Below are 13,122 nucleotides of genomic sequence, written 5' to 3'. Positions count from 1 at the left end.
TACAAGGAGTATTGCTTTTAAGTTAAAAATATGTAGAGGTAAACATAGACGTGTTATTTTATGTCATTTAACTGTCTCTCTTCCTGTACTATCTCCATTCAATCCATCCCACAGTGTTCTCAGATTAATCTCTCAAATGGTTTCCCGTTATATGCTTATTGCTACCTATTGAATATTTTTATCATAAATTTTACTGATAGTATTATGTATTTAACCTTCTTCTTCAAAGAAAAAAGTCATCCAAATATGAAGAAACATTCCTCCCCATCATAGCATAATGAGTTATCATGACATGACCTAAAAAGTTCATTGGTTGAGTTTAACTGCATTTGCATTTATTTTAGGGCATACTAGCCACCAAAGCTCTCTGATATAAATGAGGTAAGGGAAGTTTTTGATGAACCATAAATCAATTCCAAAAATTTAAATAAATATGCCCAGATATTCTAGACACCCTTACTAGTGCTAAATCAGTGCATTTGCCATCCTGAAATTTCTGTCTCCTGTATTTCTCTGAGATTTCAGGAATTTAAATAGAGTCCTATGTCTGTGTTCTCAGTTCTATTACTGTTAATTTAAAACTAGAAACTGTAGAGAAAAATCACAATGTAACTGAGATAAGGCATAAAAGGGGAAAATCTCACATGGATTTTGTAAGGTCAAGAGAAGGGACTTTAAACTATTAACGAGTTGTGTTTTAGAATTATCATCAACATCTAGGCATTTAAAATATAAAATTATTTCCATCGCTCCCAATGATAGCTAAATACCTTCATGCCTTTCCTTTTATATCTCATAATTTAGATGCACATATTATTCCAGAGAGAATTAAATCTTGTGAAATTTTTTAAAAGTTCAGACTTCATATATAGGAAAACCCCTGCCCTGCAATGAAGGATCCCTATCTTGTACCAACTCTTTTCTCTATGCTAAGGTTCTTATGCTACTAAAGGAGTGATGTAGTGGTGAGGAGGGGGTTGGGGAAGGGTGGTCAAGCATTTGCATTGAAATGGCAAGCAATTTTATCCCAGGAAACATTAAGATGCAGGATGGGTTTCAATCCCAGTATTTTCCTATCCAATTCACTCCAGATAGGCCAATGAGGTGAGTTTCAAATAACCAGGAGATGCCTATAGTTGCTTCTACTTCCCAAGAAATCCCAGCAGTCCACCAGGCTCAAAATCAAATTGCCCCAACGATGTCAAGTCAGTGTGGATAACTGCTACCAGATGAGATTAAACTACAGACAGATTTGGCACTCAGACCCATGAGAGTTGGGGATAAAAGGGCACAGTTTTCCTCTGATCATTACATTAAGCTCTGAATAATGCAACCCTGAATATCGTGTGATTGACTATTTGGTACCCTATTTATTATGTTATGATGCGCAGAGTTCCTACTACCAGAGCCGTCCTGCTTAGCCAATGAAAAACCCTTAGAGATCTTCCTCCTCTGGAGGAGAGAAAGAGCTTATAGTCTTCTCAGGACTCTTAAAACTTCAATATTCAAAGATGCTGAAGGGAAATATCTGGAAATAAGCAATATGGTTCCAAATTAGAAGACCTACATTCTATGGTGAACCAGCTTTGAAATACAACACATCTTTTATGAGATAGGGTGAGGAGCAGAGTGCCAATATGTAAGTATAGCTGAGAGGTTCCTTATTGAACAGAAATTTGGATTGGCTCAAGAATTTTAGTGGAAATAAAACAAAAAGAAAGTGAAAACATTTTAGGTAAACTAGGGCAGGGCCATGGTTTCAGTTTTGGTTTTTCATTAGGCTTTTAAAAATTCTGGTGTTGGTTTTTCATTAGGCTAGAATGAATATTTGGATGTACAAAAATTTCTTTGGACCAAAATAGTTAGTTGCCCTTTCCGTTTTTTGTTTTTTTTTTTGTTCTCCACTGCAGGCAGTTCTCAAGAATAAACTTCTTAGAAATAATAGATATTCAGAAATAATTTTCCAGTTTTTGCTTCACCGCATTCTTTCTACTTGCCAGTATAGCGTTTCCTCCTAAAAACAAGTTCACTAAGCACACACAGCCAAAAATAGACAATCTAGTATGACTCAATAGAACAACTGAAGACAATAATAGTGGCCTGAAATAAGATGTATGTTCATATTTGTTTGGAAATAAACAAATCAGAAGAAGCTTTGCAATCACCAACCTAGTTCCTGAATTTTTATTTGCACTATGTCTCTACTTCAATGACTGCAGTTGGAAACTTGAAAATAAAAACTCAGTAACAATTGACAAATCAAAATTATTTTATTTATACTAACGTTAGCAAGTATGTTTTTAACAAAGAAGGTGTACTTTAACTTAATATGTGATAGAACAGAGAAACCATACATGTTTCTAGTCTCTAACACTACTGCATTTTCTCCTTAAAAGACAAAAAGCCGAGCTGAATTGAGCATAGAAAAGCATCAAATATGGTCAGGTTACTTTACCCATTAGGAATTAGCTCACATGTTAAACTGATCAATTGAATGAAAAGACAAAATTTACATTATTGCATTTAAACCATACACAGGTTCCTTTTAAAAAAAAATAAACGTAATATAGATTGAATAGATGCTTCAGTAAACAAAGCTTTGATGATAAACACAATTGAAATAACTCCATGTTGAATAGTTTCAGAGATAAACTGGAATCACAAGCATCTTCATTTATGTAAAACCAGCAAGGACCTTTCAGGCTGAATAAAACTGTTGTGCCATTGCTAAACAGTAATAGTTACCTCCTTTAAGAAAAAGAAAACAAGTTAACTCTTATGAGAAAAATTCTAATATGTGCTTAAATATCATGGACTCCTATTTTTAGGAATCTAATGTTTTTATTTATTTGTTTGTTTGTTTGTTTACTCATTCATTCATTCATTCATTCATTCATTTATTGAGAGAGAGAGAGACATGGCATGAGCAGGGGAGGGTCAGAGAGAAAGGAAGACACAGTATCTGAAGACAGGCTTCAGGCTCTGAGCTAGATATCAGCACAGAGCCTGACGCGGGGCTTGAACCCACATCTGTAAGATCATGACTGAGCCACCCAGGTGCCCCTATTTTCAGGAATCTAAATAATCTGATGTAAGAGGCATAATTTAGTATTGGTAAATTTTTAAATTTCTTAAAATATTTATGGTTAAAATGTCAGTTTTCAAAGATCTTTCAAGTTTTACACTATAGTGTCTGATCTTCCCACAGCACTAAAGACCTTGAAGACTGATGAAACTAATTTCATAAACCATGATGTATATAGTTATCCACATTACTTTTGCTTTTTGTATATTATGGTATGTTTGAGAGCCCTATTGTTTACCACAACAAGGAGGAAGTAGTGTCTGGTTATCATCTAAGGTAATGATAGCTTTGTACACTTATAATTTCCCCTCTTTAGGTTAATCTTGAAACTTTGTATACTGCATGAAGGCAGGATAGTTCTGAGTATCAATTTAACCACGTGTTTGGTCAAATCAATATCTACTTAATTGTTGACGATCAAAAGAATCCATACCAGCCATATTTGATTCTGTGGATAAAAATTGTACTTGTAAGTGATTTTCAAAAAGCAATTCTACTTCTTTTTGTCTAACCTTGCTCTTTTCGATAACCATGGCTTATGAGCTGAGTCTCTATCAACCTATCTCATGGTAATTAACCTTTTGTCCCAAAAGAAGAATCAAGAAAGAAAGTGTGGGTGTCCAAATCCATAATCCATGCTTAAGAAACACCTAACATCTGTGTTTGTGAGTCAACTGTATCAACTTTACACATAAAGGAGAGTGCATTATCGTTGTTGGACTGATATATCTAGTCTAAAGTATTAATTCATTCTAGTCAAAGTTTAGCATTGTCAGAAGGAAAATATATCCCTTTTAAGCCTTGTGTCTAAAGTATTTAAAATATTTATTCTTTCTCTGTAGAGGTATTATGGTGAGTCACTGGAATTTTCTGGGTAATACCTTAGAACCAAACATAAAGGTATGTTAAGGTAAGAGAAGAATAAAAGTCTGTGTTAGATGACCTAGAGAGTCAAACTTTATTAAAGGGCAACCAGATATTTTGCCAAAGAGCCTGTGGAATTCACATGAATGTTTCCTAGGGTCAGAAGAAAACAAAGGTTGAATTTTGGGGAACTCTTAAGTACTCTGTCACCCTGGAGAATTGCTCAGATACCTTTATGGCATCTGAGCATAGATATTTGATAAAATCCATAAGATAGTTGTTCAGTTTTCCAATGTATCTCATCTTTTGTATACATCTTCTGTATACACAGCTCTTTAGCATTGAATGGAAGACAGTCATTTTATCAGTATTGAATTTTATACAACGTAGCTAAAGCTTAAATGATGCAATATAAATGGTGAACATTACAAATATGAAAGCAATGACAAAATAAAATAGTGTCTTATAAAAAAAGGTCCATAAACACAGTAACAAATGGTAAAAAGCAATCACCATTTACCCTTTAGAAAAATGGTTTCTGAAAAACCTCCCTTCTTTTTTGCCTTATTAATGCCTTCATAAAAAAAAGACAAACATATTTGCCCACACCTGTCATTAAATGTGCTGGTTTACAAGGCCTATCACGAAATATTTACACAGCAGCTCAAAAATCCAAAGAATAACTAGGCTAACAAAAGGAAGATAGTATTAATATGTATCAATTTTTCTACCCAGAATACAGTAAGTTGAGATTTCATAGTAGTAAAACTTTTTCTCCTTATCTGGATGACAGTAGCAAAATAGATTCTTGTGCAGCATGCTATATAATGCTGTCACAGATTCTGTTAGAGTTTTACACATACCAGTACTGAGTGATCATCAAAAAAAAGCCAATATTGACCTGCTAACTGACACTAATTCTCAAAGTTTGCCACATTTCAATTTCAAGATGCATTTCAGATATAATACGAGTGATTTATCACTTAGTAGTAGCTGTCAAAATAACCTCCTAGATAAAACAAAAACATCTGGAGCCATAAATAGAGGAGATCAGAAGCTGAATTTCAACTCAAACTCAATGTTCTCACTTCATTAGTAACAGGAAACAGCTGATTTTTAATTAAATATCTCATGATTTTAAGAGGGTTTGTATTTGAGTTACAAAAAAGTTGATATAATATGCATTCTAGATATAAATAAGAGTAACGAACAAAACCTCTCTTGAGGAATGTTATGGAGCTAGGAAATTTATAAAGAGTGGTACACAGTGACATTTGGGAAGAACTGACACAGTTTATTCCATTAAGATTTACCAGAGAAGTAAAAGAGTGAATTTGATATACACAAATGTGACCATTAAAAAAATAAAACAATGGCCCATATAGTCATTTCCTTAGTACAGCACTACCTGACATGGGCATACACCATGGCACAAGAGTGTGGATATGAGCCTCTGCTGATGAGTTATCCTTAAAAGGCCACACCTAGTTGTTCCAAACTCAGAAAGTGTGAGACTTGCCTTTTGTGGCATACATCTGACACTTATGAGAAGAAAAAGCTAAAATCAGGTGTTACAAAAAAGGCAGATATGTGGGAAAGGACCAGAAAAAAACATATGAAGATTTCTTATAGTTCAATCAAAATCAATTAAACATATTTATTTGTAAATAGACACTAGTTTGTTTTTATGCGGTTTGACTATCAAATAATGAGACATTTCTGGATGTTATATTTTTAGTCATACTTCTTCATTATTCAATTCATATATTTGATTTTTTAATTTAAAAAATCTTTCTTAACATTTATGTAATTATGAAAGACAGAGAGACAGAGCATGAGCAGGGGAGGGTCAGAGAGAAGGGGACTAGAATCCAAAGCAGGCTCCAGGCTCTGAGCTGTCAGCACAGAGCCCAACACAGGGCTTGAACTCAGGAGCTGTTAGATCATTACCTGAGCTGAAGTCACTCACTTAACTGACTGAGCCACCCAGGTGCCCCCATATATTTGATATTAAAACAACTTTTAAAAATTTTATTTGCCTCTATCCATGACTTACTTCTGATCTAATTTCACTGAATTAGGTTAAGCAGCACACCTACTCTACACAAGTAGATCTTCTACAGTCTTTCAAGAGCACAAGAAGCCAAATTCCTGTGCCTTAAAAGAAATTCTATCAGAATATGGAATGACTGGAATGTTATATTCATATGAATTAATGTAACATTTTAAAATGTGTAGAGCAGGTGGTCATTTCAGCAGAAATTGCATGTACACCACAAGGAACTGATTATTGGAGAATTGATTAAAAAAAGGAATTGGCCTTTTACATAAGATGAGTAGTGCTTTTGTCACATCCTAATTTAATTTTAAGCAGATATAAAAATAACATAACAGATTAGATTTTGTTTGGTGTAAGGAGGGCACTTTAGGATGAGACACTAAAATTTTTTGATCACTAGAGTGCCACTTAACACATTGGTATACTGCCTTATTAGATTCTTAGAAGGCATGAAAGTAATGACAGGTATTTGCCACTGGCCTTCGGCCAGGTCTCCATTAAGTAAAGGTTTAAAAATATTTGAGACCATTTCCTGGACAATTTAGGCCAAGTGACCCATTTGGTTCTAATTATTGGAACATCTTAGACATCTGGTCATGTCTACATCAGGGATGAACAACGAAAACCATGATGTTACAGACCCATCATACTTGTGCCTTTCTCCTCTTTTATGTCTATAGATTTTTAAGTCTGTTTAGTTGATTACTTAATAAAAAGGAAGCAGGATTGGAGATGGAAAAAGAGCTGAAAATAATAAAAAGGGTATTTTTAGTAGCTTGGCTATATGTTTTTATTATTGCCTTCTTTACAAATAATGAATGTGCTAGTAGGGATTAAATGACTTGCTTTACTGTCAGCAGCTCAAAGGAAGAACTAGGTATGGTAAAATCTACAAACTAGATCTGTTTATATTACCTTGGAGAACACTACAGGTAATGTGCTTTGTTTTTTGTTTGTTTGTTTGTTTGTTTGTTTTAGAAAGGTGAGCTCCAAAGCAATGATAACAAATACTGGTTATTTGCACAAATGAGTTTTCTCCTCACATACATCTATTAAATCTCAGGTCAGCCAAATATAAATCTATTTCATAGTAATCACAGCTTAAAGAGAGTGTTCTACATTTAAATTTCTGTCACAGGATTTAGAAATAACATTTTCTCCATCCTAAAAATTCTAGCACCTAATTACCCCACTAAGATGCTGTGTGGATTATATGATAACATTTATGCAGCACTATGAACTCCATGGAAGGAATGGGTTATAGGAGTGTAAAGTATTGTGTTCAATCGTTATGATTATCCCTTAAAAGCTTGTGAAGCCCATTCTCTAACACATTTTTTCTTGTATGTGCAAGGTTCTATTTATCAGTAATGAACAAATAGTAATTGAATATTTTATATTTTATGAATTTGAGTATTAATTCTAAATAATTACAGCATTAGATAAGCAGGTAACTGATACAGCACTCTCTTCGTGCCTATGATCAGTTGGAGTTCCAGCATCAGTGTTCAGGCTGCACAGAAAAAATAATAAGACCTGGTCAAAATTTCATTACAACAAAGAAAACCCAAAATCTACTCAGTGAACTTCACTGAAAACCACACACTGGATTTATAGTATTTTGTTTATATATGTCAAGAGTTGAAAAAATATTTGTGTAATAAATGTATTATTTTATTAGGCTTATCCCTTAAACATATATTCACTGATGTGAGTTTCATTCTACTAAAAATGAAATTATACAAAGGTGAGCTAAATTATAGATCTACAGTAGTAAAGCTTAATCGTATTCTCTAGGGGTGATATTAAAATCGTATTCTCTAGAGGTGATATAAAAATAGTGTAAATGATATTTTCTAACTCTAAAATATTCTTATGAATCCCTTGTGCATGTGCTACAGCTTTACAATCTACAGTGAAATGCATTACAGGCTTAATAAGCAAGGCATTTAGAAAGGTTTCCCCCCTTTATAATCTGAAATTTGAACACAGAGCCACACCTTTTTCTCTGTGTCAAAACCTTCAGTAATAATTGCAATTTCCCCTCAGCATGATATTTCCTTCCCTGACAGAATGGTTATTTATAAATAACTTCTCAGTGTGTATTTATTTTTTATTTTTTTTAAATTTGAGTATAGGTGACACACAATGTTACAGTAGCTTAAGGTGTAAAACACAGTGACTTAACATCTTTATATATAATGATATGTTCACCACAAGTATAGCTACCATCTGTCGCCAAACAAGGCTATTACAATATCATAGACTGTATTCTCTATGCTGTGCATTTTGTTCTTGTGACTCATTTATTCCATAACCGGAAGCCTATGTTTTCAGGAAGCAAAATTAGAAGCGAAAAAAATAGTCTATTATGTTTTTGAAGGTTTAATTTACATTTAGAGAAAATTATTTTTCTTACCCAGGACTCATGTTTTCTTTTCTTTTTTTTATTTTTTTAATGTTTTATTTATTTTTGATACAGAGAGAGACAGAGTATGAGACGGGGAGGGGCAGAGAGAGAGAGGGAGACACAGAACCGGAAGCAGGCTCCAGGCTCTGAGCTAGCCATCAGCACAGAGCCTGACGCGGGGCTCGAACCCACGAACGTGAGATCTGACCTGAGCCGAAGCTGGAGGCTTAACCGACTGAGCCACCCAGGCGCCCCTCAGGTTTTCTTCCAAGTGTTTCCTCACCACTTAGTCAATTCATAGAAACAATGGGTTTAAGGAGTGCACTTGTGATGAGCACCAGGTGTTGCATGTAATTGTTTAATCACTAAATTGTACACCTGAAACTAATATTATAGTTTTTAAATAAAAACTTTTTAAATAAAAACTTTTTAAAAATGAGGTTTTCTTAAGAACTGATATGCTTCATCATATGCATATTTTGGGCTATCAAGCATTTGCTTTTTCTTTTTGAAAGTTTATTTATTTTGAGAGAGAGAGAGAGAGAGAGAGCACATATGGGCATGAGGGAGGAAGGGACAGAGATGAAGAAGGAGAGAGAGAATCCTAAACAGGTTTTGTGCTGTGAGCACAGAGCCCAATGTAGCGCTCAACCTCATGAATGGTGAGATCATGACCTGAGTGAAGATAAAGAGTCAGCTGCTTACCCAACTGAGCCACCCAGGTTTCCTGGGGTAATTACATTATTCATGAATTAATGACAATATTTTATAAATTATTTCTCCAACTATTAAGTTTTATGTTTATTTAAGTTGTTTAATAAGTGATGTGTTTCTAATCTTCAAATGGGCACTATATTATTTGGCACTAAATAAGATCACACCTTGAAAAGCCATGTTTTCCAAACCTAAATAAGAGATAAAACAATGTGCTTTTTAATGTTCCACTTTAGTCTTAGGTTCAATCCAAATTAAACATTCAATTAATTGTATGAGTGCTACTTCAATTTTGGAAACATGTTCAGAATGTGGCATTCCCAAATCAAATAAGTGATAATAGTTTAGGGTCCAGTTTGTTTTTAGTATGGTGATATAAATACAGAGCTACTAATTTGAGAGTAGGAAAATACACTAATATAAGAAAGGGACAGATAATAATATAGGAAAACATTTGCTTACTTTTTGTCTAGAGAAAGCATTGTTTTAGAGTCATCTTCAGCAGGGTCTGGTACTGATTTTACAATGTGGAACTTTTTTTAAACAATGGAAGTTTCTTGAAAATAGTAACCACTTGGCTTTATTAGCCTCCCCAAATTCCTGATATATGATTTAATCAAACCAAGATGAGTACAGACTGTATTTTCCTTGTAAATGATATCACAGTGGAGTATCAATCTCTCTTGCTCACTTTTAACTCACTTTGTTTCTTGAATTAATTCTTTGATATAACATTCACCCCTTTATTTAATTTCTAGTCATTGCAAGACCAACCTCAAGAGGTGATTTATTTCATTCATTCAAAAATTAATTTATTTTTATTAAGCACCTGCTACATCAGGCACATTTGATGTTCAATATATGGTGATTCTCATATAAGGATAAATTATAAAAATATATTTGCCATATACTAAAGAGAATGTTTTAAAGTAAGTTTTATTCATCAGCTTTATGCCAAATATTTCACTCTTGCTAAAATCTACATATGCAAACACAAATAATAACTTCATATATATTTTGTAGGGCATATTAATAATGATATCTTATATTTGTCATACTTTCAGACAAATATGGATCTAACTTATTGATGAGGATAATTAGTCAAATACTATAATTACCATTTTATGAAAATTAAGGCAGAGAGAGATTGAGTCACTTCTCAAGGTTAGTAACAGTTAGATAACAAACACTTCTGACTACTAGACTAATGCTCTTCCTACTGCTTCATTGTGTCTCCCACAGACCAGTTATAAAATGTCAGTAAAGGCACATGTGTCCAGTACACAGACGTGCAACTGTTGAATCACACTACGATCTATATGTACTTAAATTCTACTTTTCTGCAGTGAAGAGAAAGGAAAAGAAAGAAGAATAAATAAAACCTAGTATTTATAGGAACACCGACTGTTAGGAACCATACTAAGTCATTCTAAGCACTTGTGTCACAGGTGGAATTCCATATTCTTTCACTACTTAGTATAGATAATGCCATGATGAAAAGTGGTAAGTAGCTTATATTTCTATCCCATTCCCCCAAAATCTAGGGTTGTATCACCCACCTTCCATAAGTAAATAAGGTATAAAATGTTTTCTAAAGGTCAAATTTATTTGAGTTTTGTTTAGGATGCATATTGCAGATATTTTAATGTAATACTTAGAAGTACAATTAAGGAGCACTTGGGTGGCTCAGTCAGTTAAACACCCAAGTCTTGATTTTGGCTCAGGTTGTAATCTCACAATTCGGAGATCAAGCCTAACATACTCCATGCTGGGCATGGAGCTTGATTAAGATTCTTTCTTTCCCTCTATCCCTTCCCCCTGCTCATGCTCTCTCTCTCTCTTAAAAATAAAAAAGTAAAAGTACAATTAAGTTCTTCTTTTATAAGTTTTAACTACTCCTTTTGTATGTTAAACTAATAGAAAAACACTATAACCATTCATTGCAAGGGAATCAAAGTGTGCAATCAAAATACAGAGGAAAACGAAAATGGAAGTAATGGGAAATCATTAAATGTTAACTTGAACATTAAAATGACCACATCCAGACCACCTGGGTGGCTCAGTTGGTTGAGTGCCCAACTTTGACTCAGGTAATGATTGCATGGATCATGAGTTTGAGACCCATGTCGGGCTCTGTGCTGACAGTTTGGAGCTTAGAACCTGCTTCGGATTCTGTGTCTCCCTCTCTCTCTCTCTCTCTCTGTCCCTCCTCTGTTCATGCTCTCTCTCTTTCTCTCTGTCTCTAAACAATAGACAAACATTAAAAATTAATTTTAAATGACCACATCCAAATTTTTCTATAAAGGGTTGAAATACAGTTAGTAAGAGATGGTAACATTTGAGTTGCAGGTTTTGCTTCACTCACTTTAAATGGCTACTCACCAATTTTGAGATCACCAATATATTCATTTGCATTTTTTAAAATATATTTGTTTAGAGAGAGAGAGAGAATGGGAGATGCAGAGAGAGAATTCCAAGCATGCTCTGTGCTGTCAGCACAAAACCTGATGAGGGGCTTGATTCTATGGATCATGAGATCGTGACCTGAGCCAAGATCATGATCTGAGCCAGGATAAAGAGTGGGATGTTTAAACGACTGAGCCACACAGCAGCTCTCATTTGTAATTTTTAAAGAAAAAAAGAGCACTTAAACATTTATGGGACAACAGGGAAATACTGAAGGAATGCTTATAAAAATGTTGTTTTCTTAGAAGATAAATTGGTGAAAATGTCCAAATCCCCATTTGCATAATTGAGGTAAAGTAGATTCTAGCTTAAGTATGCAGATTATTACTACTGTCAATTTTCAAACATTAAACAAGTGAATTATAAACTGTGGGGATGATCAGATTAGGGGACTTCAAGGAGGTCTGTGTAACATTCTAAAGTATATTTTTCTTTAAATTCACTTTAATTTCAAAAGTGGATTGTTATATGGCTATTATAAATGAGAAAGCAGTTCCCTATGGTGAACAAATAAAGTCTTATGCTAATGGGCCATGGTAAAGAATCATGGCCTAACATTATATAACTGAGGATCAGTTAAGGTCTTGTTCTGATAGGGTGATGTAAATTTTTACACACATAAAAAGTTATATTTCTATTTCAGCTTCCATATATGGTTATAAATGTAAAAGGGAGCTATAAGGTATTTGTGTAATTTTTATAAGTACTATTTCAATAACTGCAGTTTTAAGGTAGAAGACATTATTTAATAATAGTTGCTTTTAGACTATTTTGGTTAAGTAACTACAAATGAGAGAAGCCTTCTTCCATCTAGATCCTACTGCATTATTTTGCATAGGAGAATATTACAGTCTAGATAAGTATCCTAGCTAGCTAACTATGAGATATATTTACAGTATGGATTGAAACTGATAATATCAATATTAATTAATAATGAGAAGAATGGGTGAGGATGTTAAGATTGCTGTGTTTTAGAATTCACTATCAATAGCCAACTAACTAACTTCTCCTAGGCTATATCCCTACTTACAAAATGGGGTTAGTGCTTGCTTCGACAATACATATACAAAAATTGGAATGATACAGAGAAGATAAGCATGGTCGCTGCAAAAGGATGACACACAAATTCATGAAGCATTCCATATTTTTAATTCCTGAGGAAGAAGAAGTAGAAGCAGAAGCAGAAGCAGAAGCAGAAGCAGAAGCAGGAGAAGAAGAAGAAGAAGAAGAAGAAGAAGAAGAAGAAGAAGAAGAAGAAGAAGAAGAAGAAGAAGAAGAAGAAAGAGAAAAATGTCCTGGAGGGATGTTTGATCAAATTATAGCTGAAAACTTCCCCAATCTGGGGAAGGAAATTGACACTGAAATCCAAGAGACACAGAGAAAACCCCTCAGACATAACTTGAATCTACCTTCAGCACGACATATCATAGTGAAGCTGGAAAAATATAAGGAGAAATAGAGAATTCTGAAAGCAGCTAGGGATAAAAGGATGCTAACATACAAAGGGAAACCTATCAGAGTGGA

General features: G+C 34.1%; 1 non-coding gene across 1 annotated transcript; it reads left to right on the top strand.

Moving 5' to 3' along the window:
- Positions 1 to 12,642: 12,642 nt before the first annotated feature.
- On the top strand, positions 12,643 to 12,747 carry LOC115284450. The gene has a single exon (XR_003905204.1). It is a non-coding gene; the product is annotated as a U6 spliceosomal RNA (small nuclear RNA).
- Positions 12,748 to 13,122: the final 375 nt, after the last annotated feature.

The sequence above is a fragment of the Suricata suricatta genome, chromosome X, assembly GCF_006229205.1.
Source record: "Suricata suricatta isolate VVHF042 chromosome X, meerkat_22Aug2017_6uvM2_HiC, whole genome shotgun sequence".
In the NCBI taxonomy this organism is placed as follows: Eukaryota; Metazoa; Chordata; class Mammalia; order Carnivora; family Herpestidae; genus Suricata; species Suricata suricatta.
Note: the sequence above shows the minus strand (reverse complement) of the source record. Positions and strands in the feature narration are given on the sequence as shown.